At 37.4% G+C, this 15,867-nt stretch overlaps 1 protein-coding gene and 1 long non-coding RNA gene across 2 annotated transcripts in view; both read left to right on the forward strand.

The window, feature by feature from the left end:
- Window positions 1-7,251, forward strand: part of LOC125617745 — a 31,803-nt gene extending 24,552 nt beyond the window's left edge. The window contains exons 3-5 of the long non-coding RNA XR_007348845.1: window positions 739-744; window positions 2,956-2,958; window positions 7,240-7,251. This is a non-coding gene — a long non-coding RNA (uncharacterized LOC125617745). The remainder of the gene's footprint in view (window positions 1-738; window positions 745-2,955; window positions 2,959-7,239) is intronic.
- Window positions 1-15,867, forward strand: part of Cdh2 (cadherin 2) — a gene marked incomplete at its 5' end in the record, with an annotated part of 209,462 nt that overhangs the window by 115,319 nt on the left and 78,276 nt on the right. The window lies entirely within an intron of this gene.

The raw sequence follows: 15,867 nt of genomic DNA on the forward strand, positions 1-15,867 counted from the left end.
CATATCTAACTAACAACCTTCAACAAGAGGGACCTGCTTCCACCTGAACCCAACATCATTCAGTCATGAAACAATCATCAGCCCTGGAAAAATAACCCTCCTCCACCTGCCAGGCCAGGTCTTCTTCTTTTCTTTTCTTTTCTTTTTCCCTCCCTCCCTTCCTTCCTTCCTTCCTTCCTTCCTTCCTTCTTCCTTCCTTCCTTCCTTCCTTCCTTCCCTGGACTGAGATTTGAACTCTGGGACATTTTATCACTGAGCTACATCTCCAGTCCTTTTTATTTTGAGACGAGGTTATGCTAAAGTTGGGAAGCTGGCCTTGAATTTACAATCATCCTGCTTCAGCCCCCTGAGTTGCTGAGATTACAGGATTCTAAGAGCAGTGACTGCAGGCTGTGGCTGATTGGCTTCTGTGGTGTTGGTGGTGCTTGGCTGATTTTTGGCAATGTGCACGTGGTCTTGTCATAGACCTTACTCAGTGATGAGTTAATCCTGTCAGTCTGCCCCCTCATGGTCAATATGTCATCCCTGATAAACACATGCTCGTGAAGAGCTTTAAAGCACATTGGTGCTTCTCTGGAACCATTAATAATCTTGTCTAGCTGAGGGTGTTTTCCACCTGTTCTATCAATCTGCTTCATTAGGTCTAAATTCCCATCCGTCCTTTCACAGTATATGTTTGTACTGCTCGCTTCATCTCTGCATGAGAGTTTCATCTCTCACAGAAGGCAGAAAGTTCAGGAGCGTGTTCAGCATCGTGACAGGTAGATTGGAAATCCCTGCATCATACCTAGCGACTTGTTTTGGTGCAAGTACTTTATGTCCATGATACATTTTTGTGTAGTCATCAGAGGAAGCTCTTGAAATGCGTTCACCTTGCAGGTTGGAGTTGCCACTCACCACCTTGAAGTGCTTATTTTTTTTGTCAGACTTTTCCTTTTTACCTCCATATGACCCCAAACAAATCAATCAGAAGCCCTCTGGTTGAAAAGTTTTCCAATGCATGATGCGACACAAACAGAATCCTTAAAAAAAAAAAAAAATTCTGTGTATTTCTCTGAATGTACAACAACTGGGAGTCTCACTGAGGTTCCAGCAAGGAAATCGAGTTTGAGCAGGCATGTAGGCTGCCGTGGCTTTTGTGCTAGAGGGCAGCAAGTGGACTGACAAGGTTTGCCCTCCTCCTTGCATGCAGACGGCATTGTCTATTTTATTTTATTTTTTTCATGCAGAAGTGGGAGGAGAGGTCCGTTTCAGCTGCCATTGATGAAAATCAAACTCCCAATGTCTGATGGCAGGCTGCTATTTCACGCTCTGCCGTTTTTGTTTCAATAGAAATTCAGTTTGTTGTTTTTGCTGGCAGGGCTTGCCTGTTGTGAAGTAGAGAGACTGCTGCATTTAGCGAGGGCCTCCGCATTCTTTGCTTACATTCAAATTCGTGTCATGGTTATGGTGCTTCAGATTTATTAAACAGAAACACCTTCACGTAGGCTGGGAAATAGAATCATGAATAACATCGGAGCCTTGAAGAAATGCCAGCCAACTTTAATGCCGGTCTCTAGGTACCCACTTTGTATGCTTTGGGAGCTCTTGACCCACATTACATATCAAATACAGTTATTCTTTATAACAGCCAGGATCATTGTTTATCAACCCCATGTGAAGCATGCTTTTCTTCAGGTTTCTTTCTATGTATACATTTAACAGAATGAAATCTCTGCCCATACTTTTAATTGAAAAGCAGATAGGTATAGGTGAAGCAAAAATGTCCTGGAAAAGTTTATTTTGGGCTCCCCTCCCTCTCTTTCTTTCTTTCTTTCTTTCTTTCTTTCTTTCTTTATTTATTTATTTATTTATTTATGTTTTACCAGGAAACACTAAACAGTGTCATAATTCAAACCTTCATGGCCTTATTCTTCACACGGAAGTGATCTTTTTAAGTCAGTGTGCAAAGCCTAAGATCCAAACTTGAATAATGCGATGAAAACTTTCTTTTTTCCTTTCCTGATACTTAAGGAACTCAGTGAAATCTAGCATGACTTTAGAAGGCAAATTGTTCCCTGTATTTTAAATGGGTAAAATCATAACTGCTGCAGTCATACCCTCTGGTCTTAAAACATCTCGAGATGGAAAATGAAGAGTTTTTGATATGTTTTCTTGCTCAGTCATGAATATAGAAGGCCAAAACTTTGTGATAGATATCTGACTTTTATCAGTTTCTCATTTCTTCTTGGCTTCTAGCAAGCTTCGAGGTATTTAAATCACTTAGTGCTGTTTTGTAACTTAGATGCTTCTCCTACAGCTAAGAATGCGCTTCCTATGGAAGTGATGGCAATTTGTTTGTGAACTGCCTGGAGCCTGGCAGATCACAAGGCCATAGGAGATTTGAAGTGTAGAGGCAGCCCTCCAGGAATCACATGAAATACAATCGTTGGGTTTCTAGCACATCTCAGTAATGCCTGATTCTTGAAATTCATAGCCTTTTCCTACTCTCCAGTAGATTTCAAAGGTAATGTTGTGTACCTGCCTTAAGGCTGCTTCAAAAGGAGAAATTTACTTCTGCTTAATCAGTCATGGCCCCTGTCATTTTTTCCCATTACTCCAATTCAACATATATGAAATCTTAAAACACAAAATTGTGATTTTTTTCCCCCAATGAATTATAAAGCTCATTGGAAAGTGTATCACTTTTTTAAAAGACATATACAAAAGTTTGAAGCAGTAGTACACCTGTAAATATATCAAAATGCCCATTCATAGCCTTTATTTTATTTTATTTTTTAATTGACTGGGCTGGGTCTTGGTAGACTACATCAGTTTTGTTACCTAGGTGCATTGCGTGAACGTGCAGAACATAGTCAGTGCTGAGTCTTGTATTTATAATGTCTCAAGTCATCACTTAAGAAGCAGTAGCCGTCTTGTGAGAAGGAAGGCTTGCTTCAATCCCTTTTGAAACAGCGTGTCAGCTTTATTACATTCTTGGTCACCTGGAATAAGGCATCCTGTGCAGCTGTGATGTGCAGCAGTATTTGCTTAATAAGTAAAACTCATGATGATGAACAGCTATCCTGTTTTGTTTCCCTGTGGGTCCTGTAGGAGACACTGAGCCAAATGTCTAGACTCCAGAACGTACTCTCTACTTTGCTTCAAATTATTAAATTCCCTCAATTGCCCTTTTCTGTTTTTTACCTTCATTCATTCAGCAGGCTTTTTTCTTTTCTTCTTCTCTTTTTGCTACTGTGGCTTGAACCCAGGAGTGCTTTACCACTGAGCAACAGCCCGTACCCCTTTATTTTTTTGAGACAGGCTCTCGCCAAGTTCAGCAGCATGTTTTAAGGACCTGTTCTGTACCAGGCCTGAGCTAAGGTCCAGAGCCTCCACAGAAATAAGGCCCATTTCTGCCCTTCGGCTTGGAAACATAGGTAAAAGGCACGTGAGAGTCACGTTTGAGTGCTGTGATGGGAGTATTTAAAGGGTGCTGTTGGGCCATTAACACAGGGAAGTGCCTTATCTGCAGGGGCTCAATGAAGGAAGGGATCCTTGAAAGATGAGTGGCCAATTGCAGGACATGTGTAAGTCAGGATGTTGTACTCAGACCAGCCTGGACAAGAGGTCTGAGGCAGTCGGATATGTTCCAGGTTGTGAAGCAATTGAATATGATTGGAATAGAGCTCGCTAGCTAGGCAGGGGAGAGAAGCGACTGTAGGCCAGGGTCATGTTGCTGCAGGACATGTGTAACTGTCCAAAGAGTAGATCTTCATTCTCTAATCAGTGGGGAGCTATTGATAGATTTGAACCTGATGGGCTTTGGGTTTTACAAAGGCTTAGTCATTAGCTATTGGGAGGGTGAAGTAAGTGAGCATAACAAGGGCCAAGTGCTATCAGGTAGGAAGCTGTCACTGGAGGCCTCCTGGGGTGTGGAACATCCATGTGCCTTGGAGATGTGGAGGAGGTGGATCCAAGAGCTGTTCAGGGAGGAAAGTCTACAGGGCCTGGAGAGCAGCTGGACACAGAAGGACTCAGACACTTGTGGCTGGGTGACTGGTGGAGCGGTGGTGTTTGTTATTCTTCAAGGTAAAGGACAGAGAATTGAGAATGTTAATTTTCCTTTTTGAATTTGCAATCTTGAGGTCTGTTCATATGGAAGAGTTATACAGGCATTTAGATCTGTGACTTTGAATCATATATATATATATATATATATATAGACTCCAGATATACACACATATACACACACACATATATATGATCTATATGATGTAAATACATATAATGTGTGTGTATTTCCTCTCCCACACAGGGTCTTGCTATTTTTCCCTGGTTGGTTTCAAATTCTTGGACTACAGTGATCCTCCTGTCTCAGCCTCCCTAGTGCTGAGATTATAGGCACACACCCCTGTGCCCTTGCCCCTACCCTATGGCTCTGAATCTTAAAAAAGAATTCTGGGTTAGAGATAGATTTAAGCCATAATGAAATAATCATGGCTCTCATTTATTGAAAACATTCTATGTACCAGGCCCTATTTACCTATTTATTTTACACACACACACACACACACACACACACACGAAGCTTGAGTATCCCCTATCCAAAATGTTTGGGACCAGAGGCAATTTGAATTTCAGGTACTTTTTAAAGTTTGGAATATTAGCATATAGGGATATCTTGGGGAATTAGGCCCAAGTCTAAACATGAAATTCATTTACGTTTCATAGGTACCTGACACACATAGCCTGAAGGTAACTTCATGCAATATTTTCAGTGCGCCTGCATTTTGACTGCAATCTGTCACATGAGATCCGGTGTGGGATTTTCCATTTGTGGTGCCACGTCAGTGCTCAAAAAGTTTCAGATTTTGGAGCATTTTGGATTTTCAGAGTAGGGATGCTCAATCTGTATAATACGATATACATATAATCTTCTACTAATCTTTAGTATAATTCAAAGAACAAGATATTATCTTTCTTTTTTTAACATGTAACTAAAGTTTAGAGAGGTTTAAAATCCTGTGCACACTTCTACATCTAATAATAAGTCAAGCATTTGATTCCAAGAATATTATTATAATAATGTTCACTACCTGTTCTATTATTTTTAGTGGTGGTTTAGAAAAAATTGAAAGCAAGGTTGGTGTGCACTTTGTATGACAGCAACTCGGAAGTCAGACCTGAATTTGAAAGCTTATAGGGGTGTCATGAAAAAATGTATGTTGGAAATTTGGTAATTTTGGTTTTATTTTATTGACAGTAGGAAACATTGAAATTTTTTAAAGAGGATACTTAGAAAAGAGGAAATGAATTCAAATGAGCCATATACCATGCCAGCAGGAGGAAATGTGATTTTAATATTCTTTCGGTTGCAAGGAACAGAACCCAACTAAGCAAAGGGGATTGTTTATTGGTAGAATATCAGGACAATTTTCAGAAGAAGAAAGTAAGAAGTTAATAGTCAAGAACTGGAGCAGTTTGTACAATTTCCCCTCCAGGGTAAAACTGGCAAATTAACAGAGCTACTAACAGGTTGCTGTCTTTGATTATCTCTGTTCAAAAGTCCAAGAGGCTGAGAAAGATGAGGCTGAGAAGAGTAGCCAGCCCAGAGGAGGAGTGTACCTAGAGGAGACCATTCCTGGATGCACCAGGCAGTTGTGATTGTTCACTTGTGTCTGATGGTGCTGACTGCAGAGCTCCTATCCAACTGTGGACCTTAGGAAAACCCTTTCTTCCATCTTTACTTGTTAACTTGGGATGAAAATTATATTTTCAAAGGTGATGATGATAAGAATGGTGCTGGTGGTGTGCTTATCTCATGAGGAAAAGCCATTAAGTTTGGAGTGAATGAGAATGATGAATTCTCCATCTTTAACCACTGAAGAGCGAAGGTGCCCCTCGTCCTCACGCGTCCCATCCATCAGTTCTTTGGCACCACACCTGGAGCCAAGTTATCCACAACTTGTCTCCTTGGTAGGAAGGAGCTCTTTTCTTCCTGTGTCAAGCCAAGTTTCCTTCTATAAGCAGTTACTCTGAGTGTTATTATTTTTTAATGGCGTACAATGAAGCCCCTTCATTTCATAAACTAAAGAAAGACTCACTCTACTTCACAGAATGGCAACGCTGTCCTTTCAAATCCTTGGTTTCCTGTGATGATTTGTTTTGTCACTGCAAATACTGCTCATACTTTTAAAAAACATTTTTATGCAGGTATTTATTTTTCTGCTTACTACTGCATCCCTATTGATGATAACAGTGCTTGGCATGTCGTAGATTCTGAATGTGTCATTGTTGAGTGAATCGATGATTTCATGTTTTCAAGCAGGGTGGCTTGTTTCCTTATTTTCAACATAAAAAAAAATGGAACAGAAGTTAGCAAAGTTTACTCACTATAAATGATCTGGGAGTGTAATGGTAGGTCCTCAGTATACATATGCTGGTTGTAATACCAGTACATAAAGAGTGGTTTTCAGTATCAAATAGAGCACCTTAAACGTCATCTCAGGCAGGTTCATCATGGAAATACCAAGGAACCTCTAACCCAGAATGATCTTATAGTAAATTAAGAAAGTACTCTTCTAGTAATTCCTATGCTCTATTATTGGTTATTATAAAAGCATAAACGTTCTCTGGGTTTAAATAGAAAAAAAATTGTTCTAACTATAATATCATCCAATTTTGTTCCAATATCCATATTATAAAAAAATTTCAAAAATAAAATGTAATAGTAAAATATAAAAAATACATACACTAATGGAAAATACTTATTAGTGGTTTAGTATTTCAAATATTCTAATTACAACTCTCTTATTGCCGTTTTCAGGGTGTTGATTGTCCTAGTTTTTAGCAATTTCTCAGTTTAATGACTAAAAAAGGACACAATAAAAATTAGCAAAGCTATTCAGGAATAAAGGTATTTCTTACTGTTAATTCATTTCTTTCCTACAGAAATTGTATTGAAATGAAATCAAGGTAAAATCCTTCCTGTAATTAGAAACATTTCATTGGAATGGTTTGTTTCTGCGTATTCATTCTTAGCATGCAAATTTATATTTTTACTCATTCATGTGTAACTGGGAACTTTTTTATAAGTTGTTTCTGAAATTCAAGGAAGTATTTAAAGTGTTGGATTGTTGAATGGCATCAGTACTGGGAACACAAGCAGTGCAGGAACAGGTATAAAAAGTGATGTGGAGGCAGTTCCTTGCTTCCTGCCATGCCTCCTCATTCTGCTCAGAATGAGTCTGTAAGAAGGAAGGGAAAGAGGAGATTGATCGCTAGGCTAATTCTATTCCTAATCTCTTTGAGTCTGCTAACAGTGTTGCTCGCACTGCTGTGGCATTCTTTTCCTGTTGTCATGGACACTTAACCATTGAAAACACATGGATGCCTGCTCTCTGTCCATCTTTGCCCATTGCCTGGTGAGACTTGAGTCTCAGGCTTTGATGAAAGTAGAAAGTTTTCAATAGAGATTCATCCTCCATATTTGAGAGGAAACTCTATGCGTGACTTCACCATGAAATTAAATGAATTCTGATTTTATTTTTTAAGAAAAGTCAAATACTGTTATGTAGCCCAAGTGCATCAAGCTATCTTATTTAAAGTAAATAAGTAAAATGGACAGGTTTTTTTTTCTTCAGAAAACCTCTTTTTACAAGAATGCCAATTAAAAGAGATTATTGCAAGAATGTGTCCAATGATCAAGATTTCATCATTTTGTAAACTTTTAATCTAGTGCTATTCCTAAAGAAAAAATATTTTTATTCATAAAGATATTAATTCATGGCTCATCTTTTTTTTTTTCCATTGGTACGGATTCTGAACTTTTCTCCCAATAACTGAAAGGCAGCATAGATTTTTTAAAAGAAGCATGTCAAGTTTTGGAATCACACCACTATATTTTAATATAAGTTCTACCACTGTGTAACTTTGGGCCAGGTACTTTATCTCCAGTGACTCTGGGGGTTTTCATTTCTAAATACTATCTACCTTTTAGAGTGGTTCTCAGGATTATATGAAATCATGTGTCTGATGTCTTTTACTGTGTGAATAATGAATTAGAATCCTTGGCATATATTGTCTTATCACTACACTGGCGGGCTAAGACTGGAGTTACCCATTTTGGTATTCTGTTTTTAATATTATTGCACTTACTAGGGCAATATTTGCTGAGAAGGGTTTGCAGCATTCTACATCAAAGCTTAGCTGAACTTTGCTCAACTTCTGTTTGATGTCGCTTTCCCTGTTCTCTGGTGGTTGCCACTTTTTAGTACCTGTGGATAATTTTGATCCCAGTTACTTCTGTTAACAGGAGGTAAACCTTAGAGTTTTTGTGTCAAATCAGATTATGGGAGTTTAATTTTTATTCAAAACACTGACCTGAGAAAATGAACACTGTCTGCTCATCGTGGAATTTTCGTGACTTGGACGTGTGTTAGTCACTTTGCCAGTGTGGTGGACATTCCTGCCATGACATACAGTTTTTGGAGTATTGCCATGTCAGGAATCATAGTTTGCCTCTGCTTTTGTGAAGCAGTTTTCTGTTAAAGTGCTACATAGCTGTAAAATAGAAGTACTATTCCTATGTTGATTGGACAGTAAAGCTGGGATAATTTCCTCACTAAAGTGCAGTATCTTAGTTGTAAAGCATGCCACACACTGGCTTGGATGCTTAATCTCTGACCCTGTGCACAAATGTTGGGTCAGCTTTCAATAAGCATCCCTGGCTCTAATTAAACAGATAGTTATTTATTCGTTAGTAGCACCATTTAAAGTTATTATGATAAAAAATTTTATAATAATACTTATTTTAATCGAACTGGTGTTCAATTAGTCAAAAAGAAAATTGTTTGTTTTTACTAAAGTTGTTGTCATTATTAAAGCATGCATTATTACCAGTAAATAGTTTAGAAAACATTGACTATTTGTTGGTTGTTCAGTACCCTCCTTTTTGTGAACCATAAATGTTGACTGACTTTTACTCTGCTTTCTTTTCTGTGCTTACACAATCACTGCAAAATCTCAAGACCCATTTCATACCCCCACAGAACTCTGAATTTTGTGGAATTGCCTAACTCTACAACTGGGAAAATTGGGAAAAAAAATATTACCATTATAAATTGGTGGTGAGGTAAACTTGACAACAAAGCACATGATGTAGACTATGAAATCCTGACTTGGCACTAGTAGAGCAGAAAATAAGTAATTATAACAAGCCATAAACTGAATGTAAGCTAGGAACCTATCATTATTTTTAGTTCATTTGGTCCCTAATAATGGCAGTTTGTTCTGTGTGACATTTGTGGGACCTAGGGCAAGTGGCTTAATCTCCCTGAGCCATAATTAATTCATTTCTGAAGTGGAAATTTGAGTTGCTGCCTACTCAGGCTGGAGTTGGAAGGATCAAATATGATCGCGCATGTGAAATCATTGTGATGCAAATCCAGCCTCCTACATCCAGGAGCAGATTGGAAGAAGCGCAGGGAGGATGCGTCCACACAACTGTGCCTATGAGCCAGTGCTGGACCCCAAACATCGGGCACCCATGCCTTGCATGTCTCAGTACTGCTTGATGTGCCAGGATCCTCAGGTGTCAGAAATGTGGATTCACATAAGAGACCAGGGAATTTAGGTTATAGGCTTTCTAGTAAACAGCTTTCCATGGCTGTGGAAAGGAAAGAAATGATCGGACACTGCATGACATTAGACCCAGCGTGGAAGGATACAAGGTTGAAAGTCTAAAGGAAGACTCACAGAGTCCACTGTTGTCTGTTCAACTCCAGATATGGAGTGTGGATCATTCAATTATTATTGATACATCCAAAGATGTTTAAGCTCACAAGAAATTGCCATGTCTTCATAAGAGTTACAAATGTTGAAAAGTATTTTGCATTCAGTAGGTGCTCACATGTTGGGATAGCAATAATTTACACTAGCATTAAAAATTTTAGTCTTGTGGGAATTGCCTAACCCTACAACTGGTAAGTTGGGGAGAAAAAACATCCTTACAAATTAGTGGTGAGATAAACTTGACCAAAAGGTCATAGCACATTAGAATACCAGGCAGAGGGATGGAACAAATCATCAAAGGCTTGGGAGGAAAGAAACTAATAAATTCAATAAAGACAAAAAGCAAATCAAAGGCTGACATTAGTATACTTTTGATACTTTTTGAAGAGAAGTCTGCATATAAGATGGCTATCAGATGTTTTCTGTCAGTAAGACAACTAAACAAGATAATTTCAGCAGGAAAATGTTACATTAGACATGACTTTCTTTCTCTCTGAGAGATTTCACCTCCTTCGTGGGACTTCAACTACACAAATAATTTGTGCATCTGTTCTATATTCTGACTGCTAAAAGCTCCTGCAGAGAAAGTCCTATGATCATTAATGAGTCCTCTCTACCTAGCTTCATGTCAAGCATTCAGAATATACACATTTCACATGTATTTTAATACTAATTAAATCAGCAGTTTTGAAAAGCAATCCTCCATACAACTATTCCCCCCCACATCAAATTTAACCTAATTCTGTTTATCTTTCCACCAATCAACTAGACTCCAAATATCTGAATCCTTTTTGAATGCTTTACTTGCCTTTTATAACCATTCTGCATGCCCACGACTAGTTACTGATTCCTCTCCATTCTTTCTTTACTACCTCTTTGTGTATGTTTTCTTCTTTATAGAGATTCTGTTCTTATGATTCTGGCTCAGATATTTCATTCATGTTCAAACACTAACTAACCTCTTTGATGTGTTATGAGTCTCCATATTTTCATTCACAATTTCAGACCATATTTTAACTTAGGTCATCATTCCAAGACACTGTTTTCATTTTCTCTGTCCAAAAACATTTCGACACTTGTCTCCCAGTTTTTGCAAGTTGCCCTAAGATTCAGTATTGCCTGAAATATTTCTGAAACTTTCTCACTGCTTCCCACAGTATTCCTAGGCTGTTCTAAACAACTTAACCTATGGTCTGAGCCAGAAAATTGATTGGTGAAAGGGGGATGTTTAAACACAAGCTATCCTGCAGGCCACTGTTACAAGTAGTTCTACTTCCAGACGGACAGCCCATCCTATAACCTGGTAAAGTTTCAGTGTGTTAATGTCAGTAAAAGAAAAGGCACTCTTTAAAAATATTGTACATACCCATTTACAAAATTATGGGGGGGGGGAGGAGTGAGATATAAGGCTTGCATTTGGAGTATCTTCCATTTTACAAAGAGTACATTTTTTAACTATGAAATTTTGTATTTAACATTGTAGCGAATACAACTTTTTTGACATTGATCTTAGATTCATTTCCCCATTTAGGGTATAAAACCAATGACTCCTTACCAATTTTAATTATCTCATAAGCACTTGGAGTACTGATGGATACACAAAACACATCTATTATTGACTTTTCACCCAAATTGTTTCTTTAGAGAAATCTAAGAGAACTATAAATGTTCTTACTTCGATAACTCAATGACAAGTGACAGATAGTTACTAGCTAAAGAAACTAGATAGAACAGGCGGGTAAGATAACCAAAAGGGAGAGATTTGTCCAAACGTAAATGCTATTTCACCCCCCTAAAAGTTTATTCTTACATTGTATTTTGTTTTGCAAACCGACAAAAGAACTGGCAGGGCTCAGGAAGGTTTTGTGTTGTGCCCAAGGTTGGGGGCAAGAATTTGAAAGGGATCAGTGAATCAGATGTAATATGGGCTCTGTTGGAGCCACCCAATCCGTTTTGCTGACGGTCAGTATTTCCACTTATAAAAAGCTGCATCGGCATTTCTGTCAGCTCAAAAGAACTTTATCCCTGTTTTCATTCTGACATACCTATTATGACTTTGTTCACTAAGCAGAAGGATTTATGGGAAATGGAAACTCGATGGCATGTTTTTATTAAGGAGCCATGAGTATATCTTCAGTGAGAAACTAAAGAAACAAGCAGAGTTGTATGTTTTCCTTTCAGGTGGGAAAGGAAAAAAAAATTAAAAAGGCCTCATTCATTCCATCTAATACTGAGATTTAGTTAACTTGGAAAACAAAGTAGCGTAAAATGAGAAGGCTTATGTCCAAAATAGATTTTTATATTTTAAACAAGGAATGCAATGATTTTATGAATTTAACAACAACAACAGGAAAAAAATAAAATTAAAAAACCTCTGCAGATTTATTCTATGAAGGCATGAGGAGAGGAAAGGCCGGTTAAGAAAGGAATGTTAAAAAGTTGGGTTTTTTTTTTTTTTTCCTTCTTTAGAGTTGTAAGTTGAGAGAGTCGAATGTTTGTATTTCAAAACAAGGTACCCATCTTCAAATCTAAGTGGCAATACTTAGTCATAAACTGTATTGTCCCTTTCTTTATAATAGACATTTTCTTGCAAACTGCTGGTAAATTAAACATTTTATAAACCAAATGTTTTCGTCGTAAATTTTATGCTGTTGGTGATACTCTATTTAATTATGTTGTGAAATGTCAACTTCGGCTTTTAAATTTCTTGGCCTAATATCTCCATTAAGCAGATCTTCATCTTCATTCACATAATTTGCTAGAGAAATGCTTAGATAATATCATGAGGTCCTTGATGTGTAAGATGCTTGTTGAATGCACATTTATACCCAGTTCTCACAGCTCCTAGCATATATGTGCATGGGAGGAAGTGGAAAGCCAGGCTGCCCACAAATAAGAAGTACTGTTAATATCTCTTTAAATTTCAGTTCAGAGGTCTTAATTGTTATAAATCTAATTTATTCTAAATGGGATTGACCTATATTTAGTTGGCTAATGTGTTTAGAATTAAGACAGTGTTATACATTTCTCTCCTTTTTGAGTCTCTACTTTGAGCTTAGTAAAATTTTCTTCAGAGGAAGTCAAAAGCCCTTGAGTATGAGTGAGTCGTCGTGAACTGAGAGGTCTGCCATAGCATGAAGTGACTTTGAAAGTGTGAAGAATGACGGTTGACCTCATTATTATTGCAAAAATTCACCAAACATCAAGGGGGTTGAAACCGCCTAGAAAAACAATAAGGTATTCTGCAAAGTTGCTTGTTTTAAAGTCTAAACTCTAGTCCATGAAAGAATTATCAAAAGGTAGTGGGTGCATATAAAACAGGCTGTTAAGAAAAATGGCTTTGAACTTGACAAAAAGAATGTCATTCATTAGAAACCAAAACTTACGACAGAATATCTGCTTATGGCCATTATGATAGGAAAATTGAATATAGAATGGCTCTTTTATAAAAAAAAATAAATATTGAGCTTATGACTACAATCTTAAAATAAAAATGTGATGTGACATAAATTTAAAGGAGCATCTTTTCCCTTGTAGCTTAAACCTAAAATAGAGCCATACTCTATTTTATTTTTCTCACCAGGCATCTCCCAAGGAACTTGGTAGGTTTTCAGCTCATCTTCCCTATAGAGGATGTGTCCTCACATGTCAACATCTGGGAAATTATGAACTGTATCCTTAGGTGTCTAGAAGCATAATTTTATTTTCCAGAGTTATGTCTGCTTTTGTCTTCTTTTTAAAACAATTCTTAAGAACTCTTAGATAAGTGTGTTCCAAAGGAGTTTGAATTTTACCTTTTCTGTTTGACATCTACTATGTTTAAAGGCTTTGAGACACAGTATTTGGAACTGGAAATATGGGTAGTATCATTTGATCTTCAGGGATGTGAATCTATCGTGGTACATTAGTGCTGACATGACTGAAATCTATTTCATGCAAAAAAAAATGTGATTGGTCTATAGTGTGGTTCAAACAGAATAACTGGGGTTTCTTTTGCATTTTGTAATGGCATGCGTATTTTAGCAAAAGAAAAGCACCTAGATTATAAATTGCAGTTCATTAATGCCTGTGTAATTTTTTAACCTATTGAAAGGAAGAGTGACGATTGAATAATTACTATGATTTCTATTGCTGCAGCTACTGTTGCCCTTTGGTCTATAATTACCTGGGATGTGAAATACACTTAAAACAACTTTATTCCTAAAGGTTTTCTCATGTGCTTTTTGTCCCAGAACAACCATTATATTCTTTATAAGGCCTGCTCTGCAGCCACAGAGCAAACAAAAGTCCAGCTTTAAATGGAGCTATTTGCTCAGGGACTTGCTAGGATATGGAATTTTGGATTATGGGGTATGCAGATTTTCAGTGCTGCAAAAAGATATTAACAGAATAGGCCTCTTGCAAGGTTTCCTCCTACTACAGCTAAAGAAATGAAGATCCAAAGCAGTTCAGAGATTATTCAGTATCATTGGAACCAGAAACAGAACTAAGTATACTGGCTTGTACTTCACTCAGCTTGTTTACTTTTTCCCCACTAAACAGGAATGAAATGATAAAAATCTCTTATCAATGCAATTTCTTCCTATTTATTAAAAAATACTAAAACAGACTAGTTGAAGATGTGGTTCAGCTGAGTATAAAATGAGAGTGGCTTATTGAAGATTATTTGTAAAATACATGAGATTAGAGTTGGCCTTTATATGGGTACTTTTTTAGTATCTTTTAGCATTTATTAATAATTCATCTCATTAGATAGCGAGGTTACTTTTGTACTGTACTCCAAATTAAAGTGCATATTTAGTGCCCTTGGTGGCTGGACTCTAATTTACACAAGGCGTGACTGTTACATAATGAGTCTGATTTTTCTGTGTGATTTGTGAAATCAGTCTCATTCCTCCATAATCACATTTTGCATATTATATTGTGTATTTTTAAATAATTCCTGTGTTTAAAAAGTGCCCCTAATGGTTTTCCTTATATTAATAGGTCAAACCCATGGGATCAGGGAAAAGAGTAATGCTAAGCTACAAAATTATAATGGAACTTAAATTTTTGCTCTTAATCATGCTGTCAGATATGTATGTTACACACACACACACACACACACACACACACACACACAGAGCCCTTAATTCTGTGAACCAATTCATGTGCATCTATTTTTAGATCTAAATTTTGTGCATATGTTGCCATTTTTTTATTTAGTCTAATGGATTTCAGTCTACCTGGAGATTCCCTTTGTCCATAAGATTCTGTAGTCCATAAAAATTCCCCCACAAAGATAATGTGTCCTAAACACTCTGTGCCAAACAAATCTTCTAGAACAAAATACTTCCTAGGTACTCACCATTATGGAAAGCATGGAGTGAGGAACAGTTGTGCTGACCCAGCATCTCCTTTTCCCTAAGTTCTTATACCTCTGTAAATGGACTGTCACTGCCTGACTTATGTGCCCCTGTTCATGCTGAAGCTGCTACCTTTCACCTGTCCACTGCTGGGACGTGTCAAAAGCCATTTCTGTTGCATCTTGTTAGTCTCTTCTTCCCTTTAAGCTTAATTGTCAACTACTTTGGTTTTGCCCATTTGTTATATTTTGTTTACTTTACTCTTAGCTATGGAAGTTCTTTCAACCTAAATATAAACCCTTTGAAGATTAGGCTATATCCATTTCCACATCATCACCTTAAATAATAGTTTAGGAATCATTTGGGTAATTTTCATTGAGTGTGGGCAGTTCAACCAATATGGAATACATTCTTGGTCTTGAAATTTAGTGGGTGATCCCCAGAATGCCCCTCAAAATTTGGACAAAAGTTTCACCCACTACTTCCAGTGTGCCTGGGTAACTCACATTCCACACATTTTGTCTTCTTACATGGAAAGGTGGGGAAACATTATATGAACACACACAAAAGTTATGTGTACTTGGATCGTTGCAGATGATGTCCAAATGAGAGACTTTATTCCTCACATTCTGAACTATGAACTCCTGACTTAGAAACAGTTGTCATGAGAGTGATTGTTAATTACTTATTCTGTTCAGGGTGTGGGGCTAATTACTTCACTTTTATTAGATGAACTCACATGTGTATA

The sequence above is a fragment of the Marmota marmota genome, unplaced genomic scaffold (assembly GCF_001458135.2).
Source record: "Marmota marmota marmota unplaced genomic scaffold, marMar, whole genome shotgun sequence".
Lineage (NCBI taxonomy): Eukaryota > Metazoa > Chordata > Mammalia > Rodentia > Sciuridae > Marmota > Marmota marmota.